Here is a 9979-nt window from a genome sequence, read left to right as displayed (position 1 = left end):
CTCTTGCAGTTTAAGTGAGAGTTTCCTTAATTGGAACTATAGTCTCTGCAGGTCGTGCAGTCTAGAGGTACACACCCTCCTGTCCTCATTAAAAAGTACAAGCTCACTTTTGAACAGGGAGTTACAGAATTGATTAGAAGGCTAACGTCTGGTGTGATATCCATTTCTTTTATTGTTCTCCCTAGCTCGAGTAAGACGGGTTTTTTCACTGTGCGTTCCAATTACCAAGGTGCAGATCAAGAAAGGTGCTAGATTAACAAGAGAAATCTTGCTAACACAAAGAGAATATCTAACTTAATAAGATGTCATTTTTCATTGATAACTCCCCATCAAAATATTCATAGCTGCTCGCCTTTCTAAATAATTCCTAGTATTGAATTTGAATATACACAGACTTTGGAGTAAAGATACATTTTGAATATTTTAGATATCTTTTTTAGGCTCACCCATTCGTATTTGGAATGAGTCTTTAATTTACTGTTCAGGGCTTTGGTCGAAAACATGAAAGGCAGAAGCCCACATGCTTGATTTGAGCTACTGAAACTATAACAGAAAGGTAGATAATCAGCCCTTGTTGAATAACATGTCCAGTTTGATAGGCAGTTTAAAAAGCTATAGCCTTCCTTCAAAAAAAAGGTTTGTGTAGTTGAATATACATAAAAACAGTTTTATACAATTGAATGTAACTAATGGTGGAAAACAGAATTTTAACCAGTGGACATGCAGTTTACAGTAGTTTGTTTGACACACTTTAGGTCAAAGTAAAGAGAAACACCTGGTGGTTTATATGCCTTGAAATGATTTTCGGAGCCACCTTGGTATACACTATGTTGATTTACATTTTACATTTAGCAGACGCTCTTATCCAGAGCGACTTACAGTAAGTACAGGGACATTCCCCCGAAGCAAGTAGGGTGAAGTGCCTTGCTCAAGGACACAACGTCATTTAACACGGTTGGGAATCGAACCAGCGACCTTCTGATTACTAGTCTGATTCTCTAACCGCTCAGCCACCTGACTCCCTATTGATTTAATTAATGAGTTATCTGCTTCCTTGATTTGGACACCATTGGTTAAGGACAGTTTAGATTCCGTACTGGACACCAAAGACCTTTCTAATGAGCATCAAAAAATGATCGATGCATAGACCCCGACTATTAGCGATTGTTAGCACAGGAATATAGAAGCGAACCTTTAGCACATAACATTTCAGGCTCTGAACACTCCACTGGAGTACATTTGCTATGTGTCTCAGCTCTTCCCGGCTCTGTGGATTTTAAGTGGGAGTATTTAGGCTTGAGCACCCCCATTGAAACCGGGAGGTTCCTCATGATAATGACCATTACCCTTCCCTGTATGCTAATTGACGTTGCAGTTTTCTACTCAATTTGAAATTTGAAATAAATTACTTTCACAAGTAATGTATTCTAGTAATGGGGAAGTCTACAGAAGGAGGGCATGTGCTGAAAAGCACACACCAAGCACGCACACACACACACACACCAGGCTATTATCACACTCCAGGGGAAGCCTTATTCATCTTTTCTTCTTCTTGGTCTTCCTCGTTCCGAGGCAGCTCATGAACAATTCAGCCTTTTCCTCCTAATGGTGTTTCACAGGGCTCAGTGGGATATCTTTTATACATCAATAAGGCCAATTATCTGTTTAAGTGAGAAAGCAGTGTCGCCAACACAGCTCTGCCCTGGCCTGCTCTGGACTACTCTCACAGTCCACAGTCAGCTGTGTTAGCTGTGCAGTACCACGGGGCAGATCAGACCCCTTGGCACTGGAGGGCGCTCCAGTCCTACTGACCCCCTTGGGATAGACCCCACCCCCCCTGCCCCCACCATACCCGCCTGGGCAGGGCCAGACTTTCACAGCTGGCATGGCATTAGCGGCCTAACCCCCGATGCTAACGCTTCGTGCGTGGCGCTGGCGCTCTGAGCTGTCACACCGGCTGGCCAATAGGGGTTGATCCCGGCTGGGATTAGAGGGCAGCATGGCTGGGACCGGCCGCTGGAGGATTCCACCGATCCGCCGATCATCTGGGCAATCAGGCTTTCCACTCACACCAGCTTTGTCACATGGCTGCTGTGAAGTTGGCTTCTGATATTCGGCCTCAGTTTGAGATGTTTCTCCAAGTGGGTCATGCACAGTCACTGTCTACTAGACTGATTAAGATTAAGAACCAGAACATCTAGTAATGGAAAGCCAATACATGAAGTAATCTTCATGAACCGTCGAGTTCTCTGTTAAGGAGAATGTTAAGTTCCTTGCCCACCTCGAGTGATCTCTTCAAGCCAGGCTTGCCATGGGGTAACCTTGGCGACTGGCAGAGCAGCAATATCTGCCAGTCCATGTGAAGCAGTGCCCTGCGGCCCTGACTTCCCAGGTCTGGGTCTCCGTACCTACCCCCCCCCCCCCCCCCCCCCCGGGTCTGCAAGCCAACACATTCATCTCCTCCCTCTCTCCTCTTCTCTCATGGACGTCCCAGTCTTCCTCCCGCGAGGGGCAGTCGCCAGCTGCCCGGGCAACAAGACGGCAGAGAAGACCGGGGCTCTCTTCAGAGGCCCGTCCGGTCCTTTGTGCCCCGATTCCCCCACAGCAACTCCCAACCTCTGTTTATGAACAAGAGGGATTAGACAGGGGCTTATATATATAACCACACCACCATGGCCACAGCTCCAGCAGTAGGCTAATCACCAGTGTGCATTGAGGTTGAGTGGAGCAGACGTCTGGCCCTGTCCAGATGGGCCCTGGCCAACTTGGCCCCCCCACGCCACCGCCAGAGCCCGAAATCATAGATGGGTACGGCCACTGCCAACGCAAGACTGGCAAATCCGTTGTCCAGACAGGAGGGGGAATAACAGGGAAAGTGATGGGAACGTTTCAGTCCGTCCACTTGAAAGGACAGCTTTGTTTTGTTACTGGTGTGTTTTTGAATTGACAAATGTGAGCTATGTGAGGTGTTGAGGAAGTAGACACAATTGATGTTTCCAAAACAATTTTGATACAAAAAGCCTGACTCAACGATTCAGTTTGGCAGAGAAAACCAGCCTGTGTTTTTTTGAGAGGGTGAAGCTCTCGTGTATTAATACTGTGAATGCCTTTGTGAATTCTTTTTCAGTTCTTACAGTTCCTTAGATGTGTCTTCCAAATGTCTTTCCAATGGATGGACATGTCCTAAACAAACATGAAGAACTCAAACCTCCTTTTTCTGCTAGGCCTTCTTTTCTTGTTCTGACCCCCTGAAAACATGTAATTGTGGTGGTAGTAGGGGGGTGCACCAGTGCATGCTGGTCTCTCACCACACAGCTCACCACGACAACCTGACAACGCTCAGTTCCCCCAGCGCCTCCGCTGTTCTAGACGCAGTCCAAACCCGGGAGGAGAGCGGGAAACACATCTCTGCACCCCCGTGTTGGCCCTGGCTGTGGTTGGCTTCGGCGTTAGCGAGGCAGGAGGAATGACAGTGTGCAGTGCCAGTTTAAACTTAGCCCACACTGACATGCCCATTTGAGGTTTTAGGTTGCTTTTCAATGGTTTTCTGAGGAGGAAGGCCGTTCCTTTGAGAAAAAAAAAAAAAAAGTATAATAAAAAACTTTGGGAGCATTAATGTGAACCACCGAGCCACAAGTAGGTGAAAGGCTAACAGCGCCGACGGACAGGCTATGTCACTCAAGAAGCCATGGAGGGCCAACATTAGCTCGTTAGCAAGGCTCGAGGCCTTGCAGTGCATGCTGGGTTTGGTTGGCCCAGATGAACTCTTGAGGAGATGTGAGCTCCTTCGTTGCCCACGGCCCAGGCATGGGAATGAGAGAGGGAGAGAGGGGAAGATGGAAGGAGAGAGCAGACTGCCTGAGTTCACGGTGATGTCATTTTATGGGCCCTCTGCTTTGATTATACATGGCTTTAAAGCCACCAGTGATCTCACAAGAATTATCAATACTTAACCTTTCATTTACTTCGAGTGGGCTTTTGTTCTATTGCTGGATCGGAGCGTAAAAGTATTTTAAAGAGTGCTTGAATCGCTTGAAATGAAACCCGTGGAGGATTAGCTTGATGGCCCGAAGGAGAGAGTAAATCCAAGGGGCTTGACTAGAATCTCTGGATCATTCCTTCTGGATGTTCTGAAACACAATGGTGGCTTGACATGTGTCCATCTAACAGGTGGCACCTTGATGGCTGGATGGCCAACCCTGGGCTCCACTAAGTAGGCTTAATCCACCTTGTTCTATTTCCATACAGTTTCTAGCTATTGTGAGTGTATTTGCATATGCATTGCTATACAATACTTTGTATGTCTTATTTATTACTTTATATATGTTATACTGGTCTGAGTGAGAGGGGGGGGGGGGGGGGGGGGGGGGCGTGTCACAGTATCTCCCCAGGCCTTGTGGTCAATCCCAGACTGCTGAGCAGGGAGGCTGTACCTCCCCAGCCCCAGCCCCAGCTCATGGATCTGAGTGGAAGAGACTGAGATCATGTTACGCCTGGGATAATCCCCTCTAAAGCCGTTTTGTTCTGGCCTAAATCGCTGGATATTACCCTATCCATAAGTGATTTTAATTGGTTGTCTCATATAACACGCACACGCCCGCCTGTCGCTAATTCCATCCCTGTAATTGGCTGAGAGCTGCCTGCGAGTTCTAAGTTCATAGGACAATAATGGTTTAGGTGACTAGTCGGTGGATGTGGCTCAATGCATTACTGTAGAGTCCAACCTGGGCTTATACACTGTCTGGCTCAGGGGCTGTTTTGGTCTCAAGAGCTAGCCATTGTCTTAGGCACAGCTTGTCTGTCTGCTGGTCTGCATGGGCACGTGTCTACGTCTGCGTGCTGATACAAGTGCATCTGCCTGGGAATGTGGATTCTCCGGCCAGAGATAGCGTGCAGCCTCTCCCACCTCCCCTAATTGAAGGCTTGTCTCCCTAGATGACACCAGATCCCAGGGTTACCATTGTAATCACGGGAGCTTTGATTACCATGGATGCTTGTAATGCCATCTCCGGTAGGCTCCATGGACTAGTCTTGGCCACCACCTGGGCCTCTCGCTGTAGGGGCCTGTCTGTGTGTGTTGGCTGGGCTTCGCCATCCCTGGTTCTTCTCCCTGGCACCAAGCACTCCCAAGCCTTGCCATGGTGGATTCTCTCCTAGTCTGGGTGGCACGGTCGTGGAGACATGCTGCACATAGAACTCAACAGACACAGTCTAGTTTATCCTTTTAGATCACCTTTGTTTTGATGTATCATGGTTCATGGGAGTCAGGTGGCTGAGCGGTGAGGGAATCGGGCTAGTAATCCGAAGGTTGCCAGTTCGATTCCCGGTCATGCAAACTGATGTTGTGTCCTTGGGCAAGGCACTTCGCCCTACTTGCCTCGGGGAGATGTCCCTGTACTTACTGTAAGTCGCTCTGGATAATAGCGTCTGCTAAATGACTAAATGTTCATTCTTGTGGCATTGAGTGAACTGCGGTATAGCTATCTGTCTAGTCCAGGTAACAAGAATCAACACAATGAAGCTACTAATCTACACTAGAATGGTTGATGGTGTATCATCCGGTGTGCGATGCTAGATGAGCTAGGATACTAACACCAGACAGTGGCAGGTGGCCTCGTTCTCCCTCGTTGATCCCTTACAGAAAGAGAGAGAGAGAGAGATGGATGAACTCTGTCTGGGAGGCCTGGTGACCCAGACATTGTGCACTAACAGGCAGGATTGTGTGTTGGAGCTCCTCTCACGTGTGCCCCCCTTCCCTGCCATTCCCCTCCCCTCACACACACACACACACACACAGGTGCTTGTGTTCGGGACTTGACCTTGGGAGTGGCACAAAGCCTGTCCTTATGAGTCCTCGAGACATGGCATGTGTGGCATTTAACCCAATCGTCACACTGTGTGCCTCCCCCCCGCCCCTCCTCCCCCCCCCCCCCCCCCCCCCCCGGCTCGCCAGCTCCGTCTGAACCATTCCATGATCTTACTCTCTCTCTCTCTCTCTCTCTCTTCTCTCTCTATACTACTACCTCACTTTCTGTCTCCCTCATTTCTCTGCATAATCATCTGTCTTCACCATAGAAATCTCCTCCTGTCATCACCAGCAGCCCTTTGACCCTGCAGGTAAGCAGCCATTATCCTGGAAGGTAGGGCTAGGGGTGGATGTGGGGGGGAATGGGAGGACGCCGGCCACAGGCTATGTACGTAACGCAGATGTCCAACATGCTGGGCCTGGCTTTGTGGTGGGGGTGGGTGGGTGGCACGGAGGTCTTGACAAGGTCAGTGAGCTTTGTAACTCATCATTAGCCAGTCTGGGTCTGCAGTAGATATGTCCTGGCAGCTGGAGGGGGCTCAGACAGCGCAGTATTGTGCAGTACAATACAGTGCAATATAGACCAGAGCGTGGCAGTTAACCAGCATGCCTAAGCAGTTGGATTACAAGTCTCTTACGGACCTGAAGGTACTTCTCTCACTGCAAAGCTGGCAATGCATGCTAGTCAAAACATCCAGGGTAGTGCACCAGCTTGGACACCATGGGAGAGAGTGCCATACTGTTCGTCTATTATATACTTACTGTCGGTCTATTTTTCTGCACAATTCACTCTATCTGTAGGTCCATCTGTCTGCAGTATTTGGCTTGTGTGGTTGTGTGGGAGTTATTTGTACTTAGACACAGTGTGCTACCAGGAAGCAGAGCCTTGCAGAGAGAGCATTGAGCCAGATCTTCACCATTCGGAGAAGTAGGCCACAGGCGTGTGTGTTTGGTGGAGGCGGGTTCGTTCACCGGGTGTTTCGTGTCGGCATTGTTACTCATGCAGATGTTGCTCCTCTCTCATGGTTGCAGTCCTCTGTGGATTCCCTCAAACTGGATCTCACCTGATGATTAGCAGGAGTTAATGTGGTGAAAGCCACATGGGGCCTCATTACTATGGTAAACACACATCCCTTTATTCCATTTCTCCATGGCATCCAAGGGGAGGAGGCTGAAGAAGGATGTGGATGCGGTGGGAGATGGTGTAAGGGGAGGAGAGGTAAGGGTGTGTTGGATTCCCAGGCCCGCTGGGATTGACCAACCCCTTCTCCCCTCTGCTTCCCCAGGGATGGGTCCTCTAATGTGGGCTTCCCTCTTCCAAGAGTCCCCTTGGTACACCAGCCCCCAGCCCCTGGGCTAACTCTGGAGTTTTACAACTCCTTCTATTACAGTCGTCCTCCACAGACACAACCACTAATGACGGCCTGCAGAGGCTGCTGAGACGCATCCAGACCCTGCAGGGCCTGGAGAGAGGGGTGGAGAGAGGGGTGGAGAGAGGGGTGGAGAGAGGGGTGGAGAGAGGGATGGAGAGAGGGGTGGAGAGAGGGGTGGAGAGAGGGGTGGAGAGAGGGGTGGAGAGAGGGATGGAGAGAGGGGTGGAGAGAGGGGTGGAGAGAGGGGTGGAGAGAGGGATGGAGGAAGAGAGAGAGAACGGTCCTCCACTCATAGCTGCACAAAACTAATCATAGATACAGTGTTTGAATCAGGGCCATAGAAATGTACTTTAATAGTTTACAAGGTTCCCCACAGCTTATTACTTGTTTTTTTTGTATATAAACTTTCGTCTTCCAAGGAGAATAAGAAAAAAAGTTATTTTTCAATTCATCAACACCGCTGATGGACGTTTTAAAAAGGCTGACTACATATTTTTCGTGAGGTGGATGTCAGAGAATCATGTTTCTTTCTCCCTTTGCTCCAGCTGTTTGTGTATGTCAGAGCCCTGCACCGAAATAAAGCAAAAACAAATTAGAACAATGGATCAAGTTGAAATAAAAAGTCTCCAGAGCAGCTGTGTGAACAATGCAGTTTTAACAGCATGTGATGTACAGTCTCCTGACTTCTCCTGTGATTTCACAAGATGTCAGTTCTCCCATTTCAAAGGGAATACTCAAAGGATAATATCAAGATAAATCAAGACAAAGCTGCAACATGACTTTTGTATCCAGTGTGCCACTTTAATAGACACATGTGCTATTTAGATCTTGACTAGTCATTGTCTCTAGGCCGTAAAAACAAGGGAATACAATTCATTTGAGTGGTGGTGATAGGTTGGACAGACGGTTCTCATTAGGCCAATCCTTGAGAGAGGAGAGCGTAGAGAAGAAAGGAAAGACGTACAACCCTTTTTTTCTCTTTCTTTCCTCTCTCTCTTTATATCTCTCTCTTTCTCTTTGACTTGCTCTCGTCCTCTCCCTATTTCTCAGGGTGACTTGCCCGTCTATTACCACTTTAATTGTTTGAATTCACACCCTCAGAGAGGTGCGGGCGGACACCTACTTGAGAACACGCAATCCTCGCCAAACCAAACAATCGTGTGAATTTGAGCGTTCGCTAATTATCCTTTTTACCGTGTGCATGGGAAGCATCGATGCCGTCTATGACAGCTTTTCCAGTCCCTGCCATGTGCTCTGGGTTTCAGCTACGTTGCTGTTGGTGGAGGTGCTTAGTGGGGACAGGTGGAGGAGGCGTGGCCTCTGCCAGAAGACCTGTCAGACGAGACCTGTGACGACCCTGTGTGTGTGATTGGGGGGAAAAGAGAGGGATAAAGGAGGTAAAGTATGATTGTGCGAGAAAGAGAGGGAGAAAGAGAGAGAGATGATGCTGATGTAGATAGGATGTGACAGTTCTCCCTGGGATTCTCTGATTAATTGGGATCAGGTCACCTCTTCTCTGTCTGGACAGTAATGCTATGCAGTCTCATATGGCTATTTACATAGCCTCCCCGGGCTTTCTCATATATACACACACACACTGGGAAATCTGGGCTGAGGAAAACAAAACACACTGCCTCTGAATGGAATACTGGTGTTATTTTTAGTCCAGTGGAAGTTGTACTAGCAGCAGCCGAGCTTGTTGGTTTCCATGTTGTACTCAGATATACTTTTGGGGTATATTTTTCCATTTCCTTGTGCCGGAACAAATATGTGTACTTGACAAGAGCTCCTACTAAGAAAGTGGTTGTCGGTGCTGAAGTTACTATGTTACCTTTCGCAAACTCTGTCTCAAAGCAGCAGCCACCTTTCATATGAGTGGATAGGCGGCAGACAATGAAATGTGCAGGTGCTAAGAAGACACATGGCGCTGAATAATTTATGGCCCCAGCAAAAAACCACTTGAAGTCCTGAGTAAGTAGGAGATGTAGACTGTGGTGACATATCAAGTGACAATAGAGACATAGGGAACAGTGGAGAAGGAGGCTGCTGTGAATGTGAGTTGAGACGTTGTTATCCGTGCACAGCACAGGCTCTTTTTGAAACTTGTATTACTTTGACTTGTTTACCAAGCCCTGTGCCTTCTCCTCTCCCCTCTCCTCCTCTATCCTCCCCCCCCCCCCCCCCCCCCCCACCCGTCACACTTGGGATAGTACCCAGGTGAACGCCTCTACACACAGGCAAGCAGAAAAGCCAGGGTCCCTTTGATTCCAGGCCCCTGGTTCTCTCAGATTAGCTATTCTCTCTATACACCCACAAATCCACTGGCATGGCAGACAGAGAGAGGCGAGGGATGTCGGAACATCTCCCTCTCCTACCTTGTGCCAGAGAAAGGACGGTGTGCAGGTGGTGAGGTTTCGGCTTGGCGGTGTTAGACGGTAGTTGGCAGGCCCGGTGAAGATGGCGTCTGAAGGGGGAGGTCCCTCGGTGGGCACGCGGTCACACCGACCGGCGCCCCAGACGACCCGGTGAGCCTCCTCTCCCACCAGTCCGTCCCCATTACACCTCGGCCATGCCGATGACGCCCGGCCCGCTTGAGGAGCTGTCCGCTCAACGCCCGTCACGTCTCCCCTACTTTCATCCCCCACTGCTCACTTCAAAAGTGACATCTGTCATCCCTAAGAAGCTTGGAGCAGCCATGTTCATGCCGTCAATGGCTTTGATGGTGATTTTTGCCCCAGGCGTTTGTCATACATAGAACTTAAGGGAGGGGGGGGGGGGAGAACAATGGGAAACCATACTT

The sequence above is a fragment of the Osmerus mordax genome, chromosome 13 (assembly GCF_038355195.1).
Source record: "Osmerus mordax isolate fOsmMor3 chromosome 13, fOsmMor3.pri, whole genome shotgun sequence".
In the NCBI taxonomy this organism is placed as follows: Eukaryota; Metazoa; Chordata; class Actinopteri; order Osmeriformes; family Osmeridae; genus Osmerus; species Osmerus mordax.
This window is presented reverse-complemented; position numbering follows the sequence as displayed.